General features: G+C 33.5%; 1 protein-coding gene and 1 pseudogene across 9 annotated transcripts in view; one reads left to right on the top strand and one right to left on the bottom strand.

The window, feature by feature from the left end:
- NfI (Nuclear factor I) overlaps nt 1–23,515 on the bottom strand; it is a 380,015-nt gene that overhangs the window by 24,471 nt on the left and 332,029 nt on the right. The gene's annotated exons all lie outside the window — the stretch shown is intronic.
- LOC147910838 (uncharacterized) lies at nt 10,775–13,342 on the top strand (annotated as a pseudogene).

The raw sequence follows: 23,515 nt of genomic DNA, 5'->3' as shown, positions 1-23,515 counted from the left end.
TTGTAGCAAAAAATAATTCGACGTGGTATACATCGAATAGACAGAAAACCAATATTTTTATATGTAAATGAGATCTGTTTATCTTTAGAAAAAATCTGAAAAGAAATCATATTTCTGTAATAATGTTACGTTTGATGTCGATCGATACTTTCTATGAAATGTTTTTTTTATAATATAACTATTATCCGAATGTATGAAAATTCTAATAATCAATCAAGTCGCAAAAGTGCGATGATTAATATAAATATAAGAATGATGTCAATATAATTTTATAATTAACAAATCAAAAAGCTTTTATATATGCTTTATATGTGCAATATACAAATAATTTTTTATTTATCTATTGAAGTGATTCAGTATTCTTCCTATAGTTATTGGAGTACATGTTAAATTTTGGACCGACTTTTGAAGCGTCGCCTTCTTTCCCCCCGCCGCCGCTGATGGCTGAGCTGCATCGGATCGCGCGCGGATGTGTATCTCAGGAACATTGCACTAAGAAATATACTGCGACCATACCTTCCAGCAAATTATCAATCCTTTACTTTCCTTAGTCTTCTGTGATGTCTTCTTTATTCAACATGCCTTCTTTATTCACATGTTGAATAAAGAAGACATCGCGGAGTTATTGGAGTTAAGTCATCATTCCAGTTTAAAATTACGCATCTCGTTCTGTATCGACTCTTATTAGCTTTAAATTGATATTATCAGTATTCTATATTAAAAGATATTACATTTTGTGGCACATAAGCGTGATCAGTAGCTCTTTGAAAACTGAAAGAGAAAACTGAATGTACCATAAAAATAATAAAGTAATATTTTAAAAGTACATTATATTCAATAAAATGTATTTACTTATTAATATGATGTTCAGTTACTATTATTAAGAAAATAATAACAATTATGTAGGAAGGAAAATATTTTCATGATAATTTTCATGCTAAAATGTTGTCATGTTATCATGATAATTTTCATGCTGAAAGGTATGGCAGCATGTTTCTTATACTGTGTCGCTCCTGAGATGCACGGCCGCGCGCGATCCAGCGATTCAGCCGTCGACTGTTGAGCGGCTGTAAAGGAAAAATAGGCAGCACTTCAGAAATTGGCTCGAAATGTGTAACTAGTTCCGAGCACACTGAAGTACACATATAATTTCTATAATTTTAAAAAATATATTTGGAGTAATATGTTCATTAATAACGTTATTTATTAAAAAAAAAATTACAAAAAAAAGGAAAAAACAGGATCCTCAACATTCTGATCTCGCACCTAACGCCCGAGACCACGCTGAGTTTTTGCGGATCGCCTCTATGAACAGTACATAAAATACATGGAAAATCGTAAACTGTATCTCGTCAACTATCACGTTTTGAAATCATTTTTGCTATTATACATTAATGAGAAAGGTATATGATTAATCCTTTCACTTACAATATCGTGTGAAACTCGTGATAAAGAAATCGGGCCAAACATAAATATCATTAATGAGAGCCGTGGTATCGGGCCAAACATAAACAACACGTTCAGGCTGTTAATTATGGCAAGCGCCATCGTAACTTAAATTATAGGGCAAAAAGTTAATATAATTTAATAAAAATTATGTATTATCTAGAATGTCTCTTTCTCCCTTATGATACACGCCAAGCGGCCGAGATCGCCGAGAAAATATTTTCGGTCGTTAGAAACAAGCAACCACAGAGAGAAGAACAGAGACAGACTCATTATTTTGCTAGACGAGTCCAGTTCGGCATGTCCGCGCGGGAACCGATTACAATCGGAGCTTCTACCTGTTTTCTCTGTCTCGCTCTATCAAAACAACAGAAATTGAAAGAATTTTAAATCACAAATACGGTTGCTAGTTCTCCGTTTTTTTTTTTTTTTTTTTGATAGACTTCGGTTTCTTGGACTAATATTCAATACTTCAGCAGATGTGAAAATCTCCAATTTTTGTCATCTGCTGGAGTATTAAATATTAGTCCAAGCAACCGAAGTCTGACAAAAAAAAAATGGAGAACTGGCAACCCTATTTGTGAATTAAAATTCTTTCATTTTTTTTTTATTAAATCATATATCTTTCTCATTAACGTATAATAGCAAAAATGATTTCAAAACATAAACATTGATAAGATATACAATATACATAAACATTGATGAGATATAGTTTACGACTTTCCGTGCACTATATCTACCGCGTTCGTCGAGGTGATCCGCAAGAACTCAGCGTGGTGCGTCTCGGGCGTTGGGTGCAAGATCAGAATATTGAAGATTTTATGTTCGATCTTGTTTTTTCCTTTTTTCATAATTTTTTTTTAAATTATAAATAAATAACGTTATTAATAAACATATTACTCTAAATATACTTTTTATAAAATTATAGAAATTATATACGTGTACTTCAATGTGGTCGAAATTAGTTACGCATTTCGAGTCGATTTCTGAAATGTTGCCTACTTTTCCTTCACAACCGCTCGACGCTTGATGGCCGAACCGCTCACGCGCGGACATGCATCTCAAGAGCGTCACAATATAAGAAACATGCGACCATACCTTGCAGCAAATTGTCATGAAAATATTTTCCTTCCTACATAATATTGTATGTTAATAATGGTGATTTCTTAATAATGGTGATTGAACATCATATTAATAACTAAATGCATTTTACTGAATGTAATGTACTTTTAAAATATTACTTTATTATTTTTACATTCAGTTTCAAAGACTTTACTGATCACGTTTTTGCCACAGAATGTAATATAGAATTTTACTTTACCGCTTCATATATCTGATCATCTATTTGTATTTTTTTTTTTTAGTGGAATAAATCTGGAGAATGCACTTAAATGACTATCAATAATAGAACTTCAAAGATAATAAAGAGTTTTTACAATAACGTGGATTTAGATACAGTGAACGCCTTTTTTAATTAGTTGCTAAGGAGAAGATAATGTGACCATAATATCGATTATGTATCTTTTTTCTTAGAGTGAAAAGTTAAAATTTTTTTGTATGAATGTGTATATATGTATATGCATACATATATCGTTTTGCGTGACACTATGTGTAGAAAATAACGGCGTTATATGAGTTCCAAGTTAAATCGGCCCTTATTTCAAATCAAGATCCTTTCTCCTATTTCCAAAAACTTGCGCAATTGCTAGACCAAGACAAACCAATAGACTCACTCCGCGAACCTGTCTACACTCTAAGTAAATTGGAGGTCAACCTCACGTTTCCTAATTACAAAACCATTCCAAAGCCCGATCCACGTAGATTCGCCTATAAACTTCGCGATTTTTTTGGCACCGGATTCAAGATTACCCTTCCTTTAAATTATCCAGTACTTCCCAGTGAACCGCATCCTTAACCGCACAACTTAATCCCCGAGTAAATTGTTTAAATACATTGACTCAAAAATGGAGAAAAATCTCAACAACAACATTAGACGTAACAGGTGCTTTCTAACAAGCGACTCAGTACAATACAGTAATTATCTCATCCTTGTATTGGCGAACAAGATTGTAATGATGCACCGTGTCACACTGTGTCTCTTGTTGGAAGGCACTCTATAAGGCCAAAATTGGTTATTGTGATGTGTGTTTCTTGTTGGAAGGCATCCTATAAAACCAGAATGAAAAAAGTTAGCATCTTTATGTCATTCATGAAAATATCACTTTTATTTATCATAAAAGTGATATAGTTAAATGTTATTAGGTGTGCAACTAAGTTCTCGCTGTTATTTTGATGAAAATGCAACTTTATTGTGAAAAAATGGTTACAAATGAATCATTGATAGTATTGCCCATCTAGCTACTACTTTTTCCCATCTTTCTGGCAAAGCTCATATACCATCACGATAAAACTGTTCATCTTTTGAGGCTATCCACGAATCGAGCCATTTTTGGATGTCTTCATATGAGTCGAACTGCTGGTCAGTCAGACCATGTGCCATCGAACGGAACAAGTGATAATCGGACGGTGCAATATCTGGAGAATATGGCGGGTGGGGTAGGACTTCCCATTTCAGCGTTTGCAGGTAGGTTTTAACGGGTTTGGCAACATGAGGCCGAGCGTTGTCATGCTGTAGAATCACTTTTTCGTACCTCTCCGCGTATTGTGGCCGTTTTTCGCGCAGTGCTCGACTCAATCGAATCATTTGAAGTCGATACTGTTCCCCAGTGATGGTTTCGTTCGGTTTCAACAGCTCATAATAAATAACACCGACCTGGTCCCACCATACACAGCATAACCTTCGCAGCGTGAATATTCGGCCGAGGCGTCGACGTAGAAGCATGACCGAGCAACCCCCATGACTTTCTTCTCTTTGGGTTGCTAATGAATCCATTTTTCATCATCCGTCACGATGCAATGAAGAAAACCCTTCCTTTTTTGTCGCTGGAGCAGTTGTTCACAGACGAAAAAACGACGCTCAACGTCTCTTGGCTTCAACTCATAAGGAACCCAAGTTCCTTGCTTCTGAATCATTCCCAATGCAATCGTTTGGAAATGGCTTGGCGGGTAACTCCTAATACTGAAGCAAGCTCTTCTTGCGTTTGGCACGGATCCTCATCGAGCAATGCCTCCAATTCAGCGTCTTCGAAGGTTTTTGGCCTTCCTTCACGCAGACGGTTGTCAACATCGAAATCACCGTCTTTGAAGCGACGGAAATCTCGGCACGTTGTTTCACTTAGAGCAGCATCTCCGTAAACTTTTTGGAGCTCTCTATGCGCTTCAGCCGCCGTTTTCTTCGAATGAAAGAAGAAAATCAATACTTCCCGCATATGACGATTATTTGGCACAAAATCAGACATTTTCACACAACCAAAAGAATATGACGTAAAAACAAAATCACTAATGTTTCAAAGCGGTTTGTTTACCATATGTCTAAGCTTGGTTCATGACGTTTAGGTTATGTCAGAATCGACCAGCACTTACTGCTGGAGCCATCTGTTGACAAACAGCGGAAACTTAGTTGCGCACCTAATATAATAATAATAAGATTGGAAAAAAAATCGTTTATGTTAAATAACATTACTTTGAATATAAAGCGTCACTATGGTCTGAGTATTGAGATGAACTAATATATAATATATTCATATAAATGAATTAATTTCAGAAATAATAATTGCGCGCTGATATGATATTTTTCAATAAGTTTATTACAGTTTTTTAAGATTAAATTGGGGAAATTTGGGGGGATTATTAATAATTTAGATTGATTACGTTGAAAGTCCGACAACCATATCGGCGTGCAATTATTATTTCTAAAATTAATTCATTTATATGAATATATATATATTAGTTCAACATTTCAATACTCAAACCGTAATGGCGCTTTGTATTCAAAATAATGTTATAATAATAAATTGCGTTTTGCCTAATTATGTTAGAGGCGTTCATCGTTGGCTGACTAACTAACAAAATGCCACAGCCGTAAATCGTGCTTTGGCTAGTTATAGATAAATGTCAGAGGCATTCGTGGGCTGACTATTTTTAATTTACTGGCAGAGACATTTCGATTATCAAATTTGGTGAAATACAACTACAGAACCAATTTGTAGAATTTTGCGTCTGCAATTAAAGAAATATGAATAGATGCATTGTCATGATGGAATCGAAAGCTGATCGCTTGACCGAAACAAAGAAATTAATGAAGAAAAAAACTGAATATCAGTAAACAGCTTCTTTGAAACCTTACAACTTTTGTCTGAAGCGTTTTTCTAAAAACATTATGTATTGGTCTTATAGCACAAGGATGACCGCAATTGAATCGTAGAACGTGAATAGTCATAGGTCAACGCATTATATTTTGGCGTACTATGCATGCCGATACAAGTACAATTCATATTCCTTTACGATTAGTTATAGTCATCTTTATGTTCAGCTCCTAAATCCGGGGTTTTTTTGGACATTCTACATAATATATTTGTTATACATATATATATATACATATATATAACATACATTACACAGTCAATAGTCACATGCATAATTTTCGTATGATGTACATTTATGAAATGTATACAAGGAGCGTCCCAAAATTTTCCGAACTTTTTCAATAGGGATAGGTCGGGTGGCGCCATTCGTGTGTTCGATTGCGCGTTTGAAAGGTACATCCCTAGCTGACTTCCAGTAAAAATTTCATGACATTTGGTTCAGTGGAAACGAAGTTATGGCGTCTCAAGTGTCAGTATGTTGTATACATCGGTACGAGAATGAACTTCGAACAAAGAGCCAATATTAAGTTTTGTTTTAAACTTGGTAAAACATTTACCGAAACCAATAATTTGATGAAACAAGTTTATGGTGATAATTGTGTAGCCCGTGCCAGTGTTTATGAGTGGTATACGCGATTCAAGAACGGTCGTGAGGACATAAATGACGACGCACATACAGGTCGCCCAAAATCGACAATTAACGAAAATTCCATCGAAGTTGTGCGTAATTTCATCAAGCATGAGCCAAAATCTTCAGTGAGATACATGGAAATGGAATTGAACATCCCCAAATCAACGATTTATCGCATTTTGACCGAACATTTGGGCCTACAAAAAGTCTGTGCACGATTTGTTCCACACAAGTTGACTGACGACCAAAAAATGCATCGAATTCAACATTCAAAGGACATTATTAAGGAAGCAAAAAAGGACCAAAACTTCCTTTATAGCATTGTTACTGGTGACGAGACGTGGTGTTTTCAATACGATCCAGAAACCAAGCGTCAAAGCGCGGAATGGAAGGCGCGAAACGACCCAAAACCCAAAAAATCGCGTTTAGAGAAGTCAAAAGTGAAGACAATGCTCATTTGTTTTTATGATTCCAAGGGTATTGTGCACAAAGAATTCGTTCCAGCAGGCCAAACAGTTAATGCTGTATTCTATGTAAGCGTTTTGAAGCGTTTGGTGCACCGCATTCGTCGTATTCGGCCAGAATATCGCGAAGGAGGAAGTTGGCGCTTGTTACACGATAATGCGCCATCTCACCGTTCGACACTTGTCACTGATTTTTTGACTAAAAATCACATTTTAACAATCAACCATTCCCCGTATTCGCCTGATATGGCACCTTGTGACTTCTACCTATTCGGCAAAATGCATTTGTCCATGAAAGGAAAGCGGTATGTGGACGTAGAAGACATCCAAAGGGCTTGTACCACTATTCTGAAGGACGTGCCTTTGAACGACATAAAACACTCATTTGAAATGCTTTTAGATCGTGCCAAACGTTGTATTGAGTCCGACGGGGACTACTTTGAATAAACAATTTGAATTTGAAAAAAAAAGTAAACCGTTGTTGTTTTATTTCAAAAGTTCGGAAAATTTTGGGACGCACCTTGTATAAGTATATTCAAAGTTTTAGTAAATGTATACACTTATAGGTCAATGTGTACGTTGACTAACAGCAAGTTACAATAAGTATATTTTTACTAAACGAACACTCTGACTGTGACTTAGATATATCTTCGGATGCAACTATGTATTTGAAATACATGTATACATGTGTAATGTAATAGCACTTTTTCCTTTATTCCCAATGCCATTTTAACTTAAGATGTAACATGTATTTTCAGTACGTAATACATTGCACATACATATGTAGCTATTCCATTTCTTTTTATTATGTTTAATGGGCCTTTTACAATTATAAGCCATAAATCAGCCATAAATAAGAAGTCAGACGCTAAAAATTGACTGATTTTTAGCTTCTGACTTCTGATTTATAATGGTTTATTGTAGAAGGCCTATAATAAAGAGAGATAGAAATTACTTAACTTTTCATGCAGATATAATATAGACACATTAGTGAATATTAGAATTATATTTTATGTGCATTATGATGTACACACATTACAAAACATAAAATATATTTTTAATTCATATTCACATACGTACACAGTGCGACAAATATGTTCCCGGACATGAACCATATCTCAGCAACCAGTGGCGACATCTGTGCGTTCAAACATGTATTTTAAAGGTTGAACATTTTGCTATCATCTGTCAAAGTTTCATTCATTTTGGTTGACATATAACGAAGATATGACAGTTCATGTTAAACAAGATTTTGGTCGAACTTAGGTAGAACTTTTAATATGGAACAAAGAGCAATGATTAAATTTAACGCAAAACTTGGTAAAAGTGCATCAGAAACATTCCGATCGATGCAACAAGTTTACGGCAGTCAATATCTAGGTCGTACAGCTGTTTTTGAGTGGCATAAGCGTTTTTTGGAAGACAGAGAGACCCTTGAAGATGACAAAAAATCAGGACGGCCAATTTTGATTCGAACACCCGAAATGATCGAAAAAGTACGTGATTTTGTTGCAAACGATCGCAATGCATCACTAAAAATGATCGCACAGATGTCGCCACTGGTTGCTGAGATGTGGTTCGTGTCCGGGAACATATTTGTCGTACTGTGTATGTAGCTACTTCATCTGTTTTTGTTACGTGTAACAAAATGGTGTAAAAATGTCCTTTTTTTTACGTTTAATAAAAAGAGATATGTTTTTTTATGGTCAAATATACAGATATTAGTGATATATGCTTTGATATATGCTTTCCAATACCAGAATATACATATAACTAACATAAATCAAAGCTAACGAGAGTCAAACGTAGATGATCAGATGTAACATCTTAAAAAAAATAATTAAATTACGAATTTGATAAATTCTCATTTTATGTTTACATATATACGCATTATATATATATGTATATATATATATATATAATATATGTATACAATTTTAATATTGCATATTTAAACATAGGAAAAGCATAAATTGCTTAGCATTGATAACTTCTATCTGCAACGTATGTATATTCACACATTATAGTATGCATATATGCAATATTGCCTATGTGTATTATATTTAAGTACACACTATTTTAACATGATTAACTTCTACATCTTTTTATTAAACGTAACGTTATATGTGTAATATATTTATGTATAGCTAATACATATCACATCCTGACCTAAAATGACATACGACAGGAAAAATGCTATTAGGAACATGTATCAATGTACACTGTCAATACTGAAAATCTATAGTTACGTATTTTCAGTACTCGCAGTCAATATCGGTACATAGTATCACTTTTTCCTATGATCAATATCATTTTAGGGTTTAGTCGACATGTATTTTGTCAATATATGGATACGTGTTTCATATGTATATATATATATATATATATACAGGGTGCGTCAGGCATGTGAGGACATATTGACTATAAAACTAAAATGCGTATATTTCTTAGAAAACTTATTGTATTTTATTGACTTTTTTACAGCAAAGTAAGTAACTCGTAGGCAATACAATTATTCGATAAAATCACCTTCAGCAGCAATAACAGCTTCAATTCTCTGCCGAAAATGTTTGCATGCTCGAACCAAAGGAGCCTTGTCCATATGTGTCATTACTCTGGCAATAGCTGCTCTGAGGGAATCAAGCGTGTTATGGGAATGTTTATTGGTCTCCCGTTCTACAACGTCCCATACATAGTAATCTAAAGGATTAAGATCAGGGGAGCTAGGTGGCCACATGTTTGGGGTTATGTGATTTGGGGGGCAATAATGCCCTGGACTTGCTGCACAAACTGTGATGTTCTAACTGTGTCTGAACGTGCTTTATGTGTTTTGCGCTTGGCAACACTTTGAACATTGCATTAGATACTTCTAACTCTCGACGAATTTTGTGAACAAACGATCGGGCGAGATTCAAAAATTCGCTGTGATTCGCGTGTATAGCGACGATAACAGCGTGTCTTTTCATTTCATGAGTTAGCTTATTGCCATCCATTTATGATCCGAAAGGAAAAAAGAAAGAAAAATATATTGTTGCGAAGTGACAAGCACATATGTGAGTGTCCTCAAATACCTGACGCACCCTGTATATATATATATATATATATATATATATATATATATATATATATGTATATATGTATATATAACGTATATATGTATATAATTTTAATATTGCATAAAAATGGACATAGAGAATATCTGCATGAATATCCATATATACCTACATATATATATATATACATATGTATATATATATATATATATATATATATATATATATATATATTATGTTTTTAAATCCGGATAAAAAGGTATTTTTTAGTTTAAATTTATATTCTTTATTTTTAAAAATAATTTATTTAATATGCCTCTAGAAAAGGAAATTATTAGTAAACGACAATTGCGTCTATATAATAAAATTGAACGTAAATTAAAAGTAATGCAAGTTGCAATACTTTAAAAAATGATATTTCTTCTATCTCCACACAATTAAATGCTAAAGATAATAAAAAGCTTGTATTTCAAACTGTTACAAAGACAGATTTTATGTGAGAGAGAGAAAGAGAGAGAGAGAGAGAGAGAGAGAGAGAGAGAGAGAGAGAGAAAGAGAGAGAGAGAGAATTTAATTTTATTAATATTAAACTATTATCTGATAATGAAATCTCCAAAAATATATCAAATTATATTCTAGTATAAATAAAACTGAATCAAATTGTGAAAATAATGATTATACCAGCGATAATGTACATATACATGAACAGAGTTTATTTCCAATTAGTGTACTGATAATTTTAATATAGAAACATTCTCCATGTACAAGTACAATTATCAAACAGGATGTTTGTCTGTTCATGATCCAAACGAAAATAATCATTCAAAATGTAATGAATCAAAATGTAATGATCAAAATGAAACTAAAATATTTCAAACAAATAACTTGCGTAACTGGGTTCTCAAAAATAACATCAAATATAGTGCAATCGACGAACTATTGCAAATGTTGAAACAAATATATAATTATTTACCACTTACTATAAGATCTCTCTTAAAGATTTCAAAACATACACAAACACATTTTCTTTAAATAATGGTGATATGTGTTATTTTGGTATAGAAATGAAATTACAACAAAAATTAAAGGATGGTTTAAAAATAATGTTAATAAATAATGTTATTCCATTAAATTTTAACATTGACGGTTTACCACTATTTAAAAATAGTTCAACTGAGATTTGGCCTATATTATTACGAAGTGATGTATTAATTGATGATTTGCCGTGTATAATTGGTTTATTTTGTGGAAGCGGAAAACCTGATCCGTTGGAATTATTTTTATATAATTTCATAGAAGAAATAAATTTTTTACTCTTAAATAATATTGAATATAAAGGTAATGTATTCAAAATAAAAATAAGAGCTTTTATTTGTGACGTTTCTGCAAGAGCAATTTTAACAATGACTATGGGACATACGAGTAAACATGATTGCGAAAAATGTTATAGTAGAAAAAACTGGAATAAATTTTCTAAGTCTCATTTAGAAAAAAAAATTATACTACCCGGTAAAAAAAGAATACAAAGAAAGAAAGAATAATGATTTTTCATCAAATCTTAATTGTATACATATTAAAGGTAAATCTCCTTTACTTAAAATTAAAGATAATAGGATTAGTGACACAATTTCCTTTAGATCCTATGCACTTGATAGATTTAGGTGTTATAAAACGAATAATAGTAAACTATATGATAGAAGGAATACGTAAATATAAATTATCGAAAGCAAATTTAGCTAATATGAATTGATGATGACAATTACAAAAATATGTATCAAACGAATTTGCTAGAAAACCTCGTAGTTTTAAGGAGATAAAAAGACGGAAAGCTTTAAAATTCCGGAACTTTTAATATATCTTTCTCCTATTGTAATGTATAATAATCTAGACAGTAAAAGAGTACAATCATCTGCTATTACTACATATAATTGTAACAATATTAAGTAGCAAATCATTGATTGTTTCATATTTGTATATTGCAAAACAAGCTATAATTCAATTCGTTCGGCAGTCAGTAACGATATATGGGTCATGCTTTGTAGTGTATGATATATATTCTTTACTTCATATTTGCAAAGATGTAGAAATATACGGTCCACTAGAAAGTTTTAGTTGCTTTCCATATGAAAATTATTTAGGTAAAATAAAAAGATTAGTTCGTGGTATTAGGCTTCCATTTCAATAAGTAAATCGAATTACAGAACTAAATACTTTATTTTTAAATTGTTCTCTTAACAGTATATTCCAGAGTATGTTCCAAAACAAATTGATAAATCGCAAAATGAAAGTTCATTTAAATGCTTTACTTTAAACGTTTCAAACTTTCTGTAAAAAGACCAAACAACATTATTTCAATTTATAATAAAATTGTTGTAATTAAACAGAAGAACGTTATAAATGTGTAAACATCTTTTATATATATGTGATCTGTACAACACTATTATTCCATCTTCCAAATTAAGAATATTTTTTGTTTACGATCATGACTTATCAATTACATTTTTCGTGGAAGAAATAAATCATAAATGCCTGCTTTTTCTAATGAAAAATGGATATGCTGCATTTCAACAATGACATAAATAATTTACAAAGATAAATAATGTAAAGATTTTATAAAAATTTATATACATTAGTTTTAAGTTACATTAATTTGTTATATAATACTTTTTCATATGTCCTTACATAAATAGTTGCATTTCTAAGCATATTTTTTAGGGCTGTACATATATAGATTGCAAAAGAAATATTGTATTTTAATTGCGTGGAGAAATTCTTGTAAACATTACTTTAATTTATACACATACATTTATAACACGAATCTAAACGAAAAATGATCATTGATAAATGATTAAATAATAATTAAAATAATTGCATTAAATTATTTTATAAATAATTTAAAATATATTTTCTTAATATATTCCAATATAAAAAATACTGAATAAGAAAATTACTGAAAAATACTATAAATCCTATTAGCTCTATGAGTGTTTATGTAATGATACAATTTTTAAATGAAACTCTGGAGAAAGAATGTGCAGTCGTTCTTCTTATCTGATTAACAGATAATAATTCAATCTGTTACTGGCCAAATATCAAATCTGAAGTAAAATTTAAAGCATTATTGAAATCTAATGTAATCTACGATTTGTCATGGAAAAATTTAATGTTAATTCTGTTCTACATACAGATGATATGTATATTGAATATATATCTTTAAAACTTATTCAACTTACTATATGTAAAATTATCTTCAAATATCTGTGTTTTAATGTTCATTTATCTAAATGTTTAGATAATTATGATGCGGCTGAGAAATTTATGAATAATTATATTGAACAAGTCACTTTATTAGATAATTAAACAACAAAAATTATTGAGGAAAATAATAATTTAGTTGATTCTAAATGTAATGAATTACAAAATAGCGATAATTTGATCACATGCCGACTATAAAACGTAAAAAGAAACATAAAGATTCGAAAATGTCATCTAAAAAACGAATTGTAAGAAGTCCGTCTCCGATTTCAAATACTGATAATTCAGACGATACTACAGAAAATACAGAAGATAGTTCAAGTACTGAAAATTCAAATGAAAATAACAATTTGGAGACTGAAAAGATAAAAAAAATAAGAAAGTGTATCTTTACGAAAAAAAGAGTGATAAAGATTTTTTGCTGCAACAAACAATTAGAATAGTACACTTTAAAATCAACCAAAATATGTAACAAAAATGCAATCATCACAACAAATATCTGCTGTCTTTGTCATTAAATCTAATCCAAATCCAACGAAATATAAAGGGCTAATAATAGTCAAAAACTTAATAAAATCCTCATTATTTGATTAATACATAAGTATAATTAAAGACAAAAATAATAAATCGAATTATAGAAAGAACAAAAGTTAAACCGTTAGAATACAATAACATTACATGTTTCGACCTTATATTTAGGCCCTCTTCAAATGTACAAAGAATTATTTTATTTCCCGGCGCAGTATAATACATTATTCAAAAGAAAGCGACTATTTCGTTACATTATCAGGTGAGAGTTAAAACAGAGAAAACGGAAAATTGCTCGTCAAACGATTAGTTGATCGATTACGAAAATTTCGTTGTTCTAGAGAGAATATAAAGAAACATAGAAACATTATCAAAATTAAAAAATTTTTTTATTTAGTACAAGCATAATACGTCTCTCTGATAAAAACTCACTTCATAATCCGAAAATTGAGAAAAATCATGTTAATCTTACAAAAAAAAACGTCAAATGTCAAAAACGATTAAAAAGAATTTAATATCACATATTATAAGCGTGTAACGTCCAATTTATAAAATAAAATAAAAAGCAGCGAAAAACGTTCTCGACGGATTCGGCTGTACTGCGATAAATCTTGGTAATGCAAAGTCAAACATTGTTTATTATCGGAATGTATGATTTGTGAAGACCTTCTGTGTTCGTCTGTAAGACCTATTACTCTGTTTTTTAATATTAAGCATCTCTAAAACAAGGCGCTTATTGTAAATCGGTTTTTCATCCAAGATTTAAATATTATTCCAATCAAAGTCATGACCCAATTGTGATCGATGATCCGTTATTACCGATTTAGAGGTGGTGTTCCAATATGATGTTCTAAAATCCGAGTTTTCAACTTTCTCCCCGTTTGTCCCGTAAGATGCATCACAATCATTGCAGTTTATCTTGTAAACAACATTAGATTGCGAGAGAGGGAGTCCAAAGGATCTTTATGTACTTTGATGAAGTTCTTTAATTTGTTTGTACTGTAATAAGAGACCTTGATATCATTTCTATTGAATTGTTTGAATTTTTCTGTTAAAATCGGCACATAAGGCACGGTGAACCAAGATAGATTAATAGATTCTTTATTATTCTCTAAGTTATTAGTTCTAGATATCTTTTTCCGAGTTATATCCTTGATTATATTGTATTATTAATGGTATCAAAAATTAACTTAAGCGAAAAATCATTTTCTATCAAAATATTTATGATAAGAGTAATATTTTTTGCATGAAAAACAGGATCCGACAACAATAGAATAATTTTACGCTGGTTGTAAAATGCGTGGAATACTTTTTTCATTCTTTAAATATATATATTATGATTACCATTTTGATTACCATTTTGCAGTTAATAACCTCAATCTATGGATAAAATTTCATAAATCTATCATTAAGAACAATTTACAAATAAGATTCTTCAAATATTGTATTAAGAATAAGATCACTCCACACATTTACAGAAATTGACAAATTCCGATGTTTTATTTCATCATCTAAACATAAATTTATCCGTTATAAAGAATTGTTTATTCATAAAATATTACATTTAGAACTTAATGATGCGCACAGGAAAAATCATGTTGACAGAATGCATCTTTTCTATCTTGTAGGCAGCCTATCGCAAATTTTACCAACAGAGATTTGTGATAAATTTTTGAACATTCAAGAAAAATCTTATTACTTTTTCTACATTAAAGAAAGGAGATGTCTAGATGCTAATAAAATAAATTGGCTCTCTAATAAAAAGAAGAAACAAGATTATATAAATATTAAACCTATTTTGATTGCACCGATGTCTGAGGCACGCATCGATAAACCAAACTTTTTGTCCAGTGGTTATACACCCTAACTCTTTTCCTCTCTCTAATATACCTCTTACATTATCTACAATCCGCAAACAATGATTCGTTAATTTGTTATCTGTCGGATATTCCTATTGGAGTTCAATGTTTTTTATAATTGGGTGAAAATTTTGCCTTGCTCACAACCAATAAAAGAAACATTGTATTTGATTGCATTAAAAGCATAGCATTAAGTATAATGTGCGTAAATTACCCATAGACAAAAGAATTGATATCACAAACCACTCTATACTCATCCTTAATAATATAGTTTCTACTCTGATTAATCTCTGTGAGTGAGTGACGCGATCTTTCTGCGTTTTTGTTACTCTATTAGTGCGTTTGTACAACGTTAGTTGTGTGTTTTTCATTACATTCTTGTAATATTTTGTAACTGCGTAATAATTTCTATAATCACGTCATAATTTTACATTACTATATATATTTTACATTATTTATTTGTATTTTCAAATCTAGCCGTTATATTCGTTATCGTTATTATTTAATTATATTTGTCATTCGCTTCTGCCTTTTTTTAAGGACAGACATAGTTATAAATAATTATTTTATTAATTTGTTGCGCGCTTTGTTCGTGCGATCCTACGCGTAAACACATTCTCATGTACTGTATCTAACTTCGTGTACTTTAACATGAGTCGATGTGTACCAAATGTAAACCACTTTATTTCGCATAAGCGCCCTTGCGCTTTCTGTGGTGCTGATAATGGTTTGCGTCCCTCTGAAGATTGTGATTCTGTTTTTGCGGGAATGGACCGTCTCTACTTGGGGCTGATGCCTCTTTGGCTGCTTGCCCGCCTTTTCTCTCACCTCTACCTGACGAGAATGACGGAGTACGATGGCATTCTTTCCGGATGCCTCTCATCTGCTTTTTCTGTAGTTAAGTCTTCCTTGTCTACTTTAACTAAATCCATCTCTTCTTTGGAGCATAGAATTGCTCCTATTGTCAGGATTTAGTCTTTTAGATCGTCTCGAGCCCATTCTGGAGACAGAAACGCTAGGATGGTGAAGTTTGATAAGGTGCTACATCTAAGGGATGTTGAGGGTGCGACGGGTTGACTGGCGGCGGCGACAGATAGCCTATCCGTCGATCTGGTTGCTGTGAGTGCAAGGCAGATCATCCTTGAGGAGCGCCTCGTTAGACTGAGAGAGAGAGGTGCGTGCTGGTTTTGCGATTTCTATCGATGGTTTTCATGCCTTGCCGGATGAACTGTCTGCTAGTTTTAAGCGCATAATCAATGGGCAGAGAGATCATGAGCTCATCGTATTTGGTTTACCAAAGGTCCCTTTAGAAAACTGCACTGAGACCATAACAAAAGTTTCATCCTTCCTTGATGTCTCAGTGTCTTCATCGGAGATTGTGGGCCTTCAGGATTCTTGCCAGGGACTCGTCCTCGTCTCCACGTTGTTAAATTTATGACAATGGCGAGGCGCAACGAACTGATCGCCAGGGCTCATCGGAGGGATGGACTGAATGCATTGATGTCTGCGGCTCCTGGACGGCTGGGAGAATCTCTATTTGCGAGCGGCCTACGGCATCTGAGTGGCGTGTTTTTGCTGAGACTCGTTGACTGACGACTGACGGCAGCGCATAGTATTGGGCGTGTTTAGATACTTAGAGGGATCACTTATTTTCGCGTTAGGGAATGATACGCCCTCGTTACATCTCCCGGATTCATTTCTCTCCGTCCTCAGGTCCGTTTCAACCCCGTCCGCTCCCTCTCATCCCGGCCCCCTGCCCCTCCGGAGGAGGTGGCCCTGCGTGACTTCCTGCAGATTCATTTTCGGTTTTGGATTCGGGTATCTCTCGCAATGGTGGACTGCGTGTTGCGCATATCAACGTTAGGCCGCTCGTTCCGCATGTTGCGTTGATTAGAGACGTTATCGCCACAGTTTAGATATTCTGGCCGTCGGGGAGACTTGGTTGCGGAACTACGTGCTCATTCGCTCAGACATATCTATGAGCCGCCGCGGAGGTCGTATCGTGCTATCGATGAATCTTTCCAATTCTCCCCGATCGGCTTGGGCGTCCCGCCGGTGGGTACTCTCACTGACACTGTTGCTGTGTCTCTCCATCTTGCTCGCGATCAACGGGTAGCGGTCGTCTGTGTATATCGCCCTCCGTGTGCGCTGCTTTCCTGATGCAGGACTTGCATTTTATAGAGTTATGTCTGTCCTATGCGGCATGTATAATCGATGTGATTGTGTGCTTGGGTGATTTCAATGTCCAAAACATATTTGGTCAAATTGACTCATAACACCAAACTCGTTATTCGATATCGCGTCGCTGTTTTCTCTTAGGCAATTAATTGATGCTCCAACTCGCTTAACATGTAATTCGGCAACCACCTTGGATCTTATTTTTGTGTCGTCAAGCATTAATGTGGTTGAGTGCGGAGTCAGTGATGAGACCAGTGTGTGACCATTTTACCATTCATGCGACGCTGGCTATTCCGCGTCGCCCTGGTCATGTGTCTGTCTCGCGTAACATTCATGCAATCATGCCTGAGGTCATTGAGCTGGGGCTGATAGACTCGTCCCCTTTATATGCGGCGTCGCATGTTGATGAATGGTCTCTTACTTTACGGCCTTTCTTACTGTAATTTTTGACCGACTTGCCTCGATTACTTGTGTTTTTCGTCCTACCGCTCCGTAACTGAATGGTGCAGTCCGACAGCTCATTGAGCTGAAGAGACGTACCCTTTTTAGATTCAGGCAATCTCAGTCTCCTGCGGACTGATGGGCTACAAGAGTTTGCGGAACGACGTGAATATTGCTGTTTGTCATGAGAAAAAGTCCTTCCTCTCTACCTCCCTTACAATTGATTCTTCGCTCCAATTCTGGAAGAATCTTCATGTCCTTGATGGTGCACAATCCTCCTCTGCTTCTATACCTCTGCACCTCAGAAACCCTTTCATTCTGAATAATTTTCTTTATAATAACTCTACCTTTTTCGTTTTATTCCTCTAACTCTTTTACTCACCTTCTTTTCTTCTCTCCTCACGTTTCCTTGATCAAATTTGCTCCAATAACTTAAAATACTAGGAGTGATCTCTACAGTATTTTTAAGCGCATTCGCCTGACTTCCGCTGGGCCTCTTGATCTCTCCGATCGTATGCTCCAACTGTGCCTTTCTCAATGTCTTGATCCCCTTCTCTATATGTTAAATTTCTCTCTCTCTCTCTCTCTCTCACAGTACCTTTCTCTCGTCCTCAAACACTCAATTCTTCCCATTCTTACTAATAACCCTTCTTCTTCTTCATCTTTTCGCCCTATCTCGCTCTCCCCTTTCCTCTCAAAGCTGCTTCAATATATATCTATTTCTCTCAGCTTAATCTCAGCCTTTGTCTCCAATTTTAATATCCTTCCTTCCTGTTTGGTTTTCGTCGATCTCACAGCACGACAACGAAATTGCTTCATATTTCTAATATCGTGCTTCGTAATTTCGACAATTGTCGCCTTATCTCCATCGTTGCGCTTGACTTTACAAAAGTTTTCAATATCGTCAATTATGATCTACTTTTAGCTAAACTAAAGTTATGCGGTCTCTCTCACCCTGTTCTCTCGCTAATCTGCTCGTTCCTTACAAACTATACGCAGCAAGTCCTCGTATATAATCCTTTTCCTCTTTTTTCATCTACTCGTGCCGTTCTCTTTAGTGTTCCCCAGGGTTCCATTTTCGGACCTTTATTCTTTAATATCTTTTTCTCTTTTGTTTAATGTTTCTCTGTCCTCCGAGCTCTTCATATATGCAGATGACGTAATTCTTCTTAAATCCTTTCACTCATTTGATGTTTTAGCAACCTGTTCTTTGAATACAGACTTAAAATCTATCGCCGAATAGTCCACTAATAATGTCCTATATCTAAATCCTTCTAAATCATCCTTACTAATTATCGGTTTCTCATTATTGTTATCCCGTATTCAGTTTTTCGACATTTCTTTTAATTCTATTCCAATTCCTCGCTCCTCCTCTATTAAGATTCTTGATGTCCATGTTGACTTTTCATGGTCATTCGAGTCACACGTGGCCGTCAAGTGTCGTACTGCTTAAGTTCGTTTACGTCTTCTTTATCCCCTTCGCATCCTTTCCTGCTCTCAAAAACTCCACACTTCTCAATTACTTGTTATTTCTCTATTTGATTATGCTGATGTCTACGTTCCTGCTTTTAACCAACATCTGCTAAATCGTGTACAGCGAATCCAAAATTCTTGTCTCCGCTTCTCCTATTGTGTTCGTAAATACGACCACATATTATCTGGCTGGCTTAAAATTTGGCAACGTTTTATTCTCCATCTGTGCTATCTTGTATTTTCTCTCCTTCGCTTCAATATTCCTCTATATCTGCGTCGTCTCCTTCAGTTGAACTCTGAGCATCATTCTTCTTTTAATCCTCTTGTCACCAGATACCAAGATTACTTATCCTTCCCCATATATCAGTCCACTAAGGCTGCTTTTTCTTACACCTCTGTCAAACATTTTAATTCCCTTCCTGATTCAATAAAAACTTCTCTCTCTCTCTATCCTCCTTTCGTTTCGCTGTCTCGCGTTTCATTGTGTCATTCATAATATTCGATTGTGAGTGACGCAATGAAACGAGACTGATGTGATTGGTGTGTGTATGCACGTGTGTGTATGTGAGTGTATGTGTGTGTGTATGTTTTCAGCTATTAATTTACGTCTTATTATTCTTATTGTTGTCTTATTCTGGTTTTGTTACTGGTAGATTTTGTAACAACAATTTTACTGACGCCAAACCATTTGCAAGTTACTATTGTATATTGTATAAAATTACTATTGTATATTGTATTTATGTTTCTGTTAACTATAATCTATTGTTTCATACTTTATGTCTGTTACTCTGTTAACATGCAGTTTTTTTCTTATAGCTTTGCAATAAATTAAATTAAATTAAATTAAATTAAATTACCAAATTTCCTCTTAAGGACATTTTGAGGAAATTTTGAAACGAAAATTCTAATACAAAAATGTGGAGGCTACAATAATTTTTTAAATAATAGCTAATTTTAAATTCTTACAAGTAGTAAAAAACCATTTTACTTTTAGAACCTCTGTTATTATTTTTGAATTCTTTTGAACATTCTAAGACGAAAATCCTAATACGAAAATATCGAGGCTATAATAGTTTTCGAATTACACTATCTTTAACTTTAAATTATAATTCAAAAACTATTATAATCGACATTTTTGTATTAGGATTTTCGTCTCAAAATTATCTCAAGAATATGTCCTTAAGAGGAAATTCAATAGTTGTGAAACACCCTATACACACACACATATATATATATATATACAATATATTATACACGTACACACACACACACACACACACACACACACACACACACACACACACACACACACACACACACACACACATATACAATACGTTTATAAATAAGACTATAAATACGTATATAAATGAGTTTACATATACGTACAAATAAAATGGGATGCATCGACATGTGCACGGATTATACACGTTTATCTAATATTAAATATAAATGTATTGGGTCATCTAAAAAGTATCCGCGGTTTTTTGTCACTAGATAGTGTTGACATCAACACCATCTAGTGACAAAAAACCGCGGATACTTTTTAGATGACCCAATACATTTATAAATACACCTATAAATACATATATAAATATGTTTATACAGAGTGTCATGAATATACGGCCCCACTCGTTCCGAGCAGGTAGAACGGACTAAACTGAGTAGAAAAGTCCTCTACTATTTTGCAATGCTCGCAATAATTAACGATATTTTAACATTTAAAGATAGCCGAATATACGCGTCCGACCTACTATTGCCGATGGTACGACCCATCGAGCGCACGGCGCGCGGGCCGCGAGGAGCAGGGATGGCTTAGCAGACGCGCCGCGCCGTTCGAGATTAGAGGCTCGCGGCAGTGAGCGGGACGATTGTCTCACTCTCCGCGCGCCAAGCTAACGATATTTGGCGCTTTAGAAATAATATCTCGATTGCGAAAATTGGGAAATGATCAAGAACTGTTGGAAACGTATATAAAATGGGATGGGTTGTGGACATATCCACAAATTATATACGTTTATCATATACATTTTTTACACGTACAATACGTATGGTTATAAATATTTTTACACGTTTCTTATACCATTGAGTGTTTATTGGGAATGAAATTACTGTCTCTTGCACGCCTCATTATGTTAAATTAGAACGTAATAGTTTATGGCTTGAGATATTTTATTTTCTCGAAGAACTTATAATTAGCAATAGCTATCTGAAATCTGTTGAAGCTCTCTGAATGACTGATGCGGTAACATTGCTCGGAGCTCTTCTTTTAAACAGTATTCCTTTCCACATTTTTTTCACACATCCCAAAAGGGAGGGGACTTTTTTTTTATATACATACTTTAAAGAACAGTCGATGTGGTCGAAGGATATCAAATTGACACACATCATAAGATATGCTCTCTAACGATATCGAATATCTTTTATCTAAGGGCCAACGACAATAAAGTCTGTCTGCTCCTATTCTCTTTTCAAAAATGAATTTCGAGAAAAGAAATCAAAACATATTTAAAAAGAAATCTTACATTTTATTTTTTAAACTTGATACATTTCTTTCAGGCATTGCGACCATCAGTATATTTTAAAAACCTTTTGTAACGCACAATTCTTAACATTTCCAAATCATACAGTATTAGTAACATCTAGATTTTATATAAAGAATCTATATCTTTGTAATCAGCAGAGTCTCAATTGTCGAATCGTCGCTATCGAGTATATCAGCCAGCTATTCGCACATTTTAACGTATTTTAACGCTATTCGCAAATCCTTTAACGTATATAAAAGCCTTATTATCATCATTCTCTTCCACACCAATTATAGCCATTATAATCAGATGTTTCACCGTGCTGTACGGAATCATCCAGTTTTCCTATTGCAATCCATAGTGAGAAGCACTCAGCCAGGAAGCGCAGTCTTTTTCGGATTTTGTTAAGAAATTCCATGGCATGGGACATGTAAAAATGAGAGAATGGCTCCGTTCCAACACTGTCACTTCCTTCACGATAAATTTCCTTCCAACGATAAATCCTTGTATAAACAATCAAATTAGGCATGCATCAAAAAAGCGTCTTTTCCTTATGTGTTAACGATATTTCAAAAAGATTTTAAATCGATTCCAGAGGTGACATACATATCTCTTTGTTATTGAATATTGTCACACTTATTGAATGTAAGTAGACAAAAAAAAATAATTACAATATTGTTACATTAAAGATTCTTTAAATTAATGCTTTATAAATATGTAAGCTACGATGTAATTTTTTATTATTGAATGCAAAAACGGTCATGACATCTCTCAACGCGATCTGAGTTTCTTTTACTTAATTCGAAGAATTTGTTACGTCTATTTTAACATTAATAAATTTCACATTAAATATATTACAGATATGATGCATGTTCAAATCGTAATAAAAAAAGTGTAATTCTAAATGTATGAGTAAAAATAAAATGCTAAAACGAATATGTTTCAATGTTTCCGTGCAAACGTTCGGTCCGAAATCTTAAGTTATTATGAATAATTTGAATTTTACTCGTGTAACTTTAATGTTAAAAACGTTATGAATTCTTGTTAAAAGTATAAGAGACCAACATTATTGGTCAATCTAAACTATTAAAAAATAAATACATTATTTCTTCGAACGCTCTTGTACGGTCTATGTTCACTGCTATAAATCAAATCATTGTTTAATAACAACAATCATTTATTGTTATAATAGAATTAAAATTAAATTGCTGCAAACAAACTTTCTACAGAGGTAAATTCGTGACATTAGCTATACAGTTTTCAAATTTATTTCATATAATTATACATTATTAATTTAATTCTTATTTTTATACATTTATCTTACAATATTTGATTACTTTTTTAATTACAGGAAATATTAATTTTATTCATAAAAGATTTTTGTTTCTGATGTAAAA

Source organism: Acromyrmex echinatior, chromosome 1, assembly GCF_024713525.1.
Source record: "Acromyrmex echinatior isolate Ae372 chromosome 1, ASM2471352v2, whole genome shotgun sequence".
NCBI classification, from domain to species: domain Eukaryota; kingdom Metazoa; phylum Arthropoda; class Insecta; order Hymenoptera; family Formicidae; genus Acromyrmex; species Acromyrmex echinatior.
The sequence above is the reverse complement of the archived record's forward strand: the minus strand, read 5'-3'. Positions and strand labels throughout refer to the sequence as shown.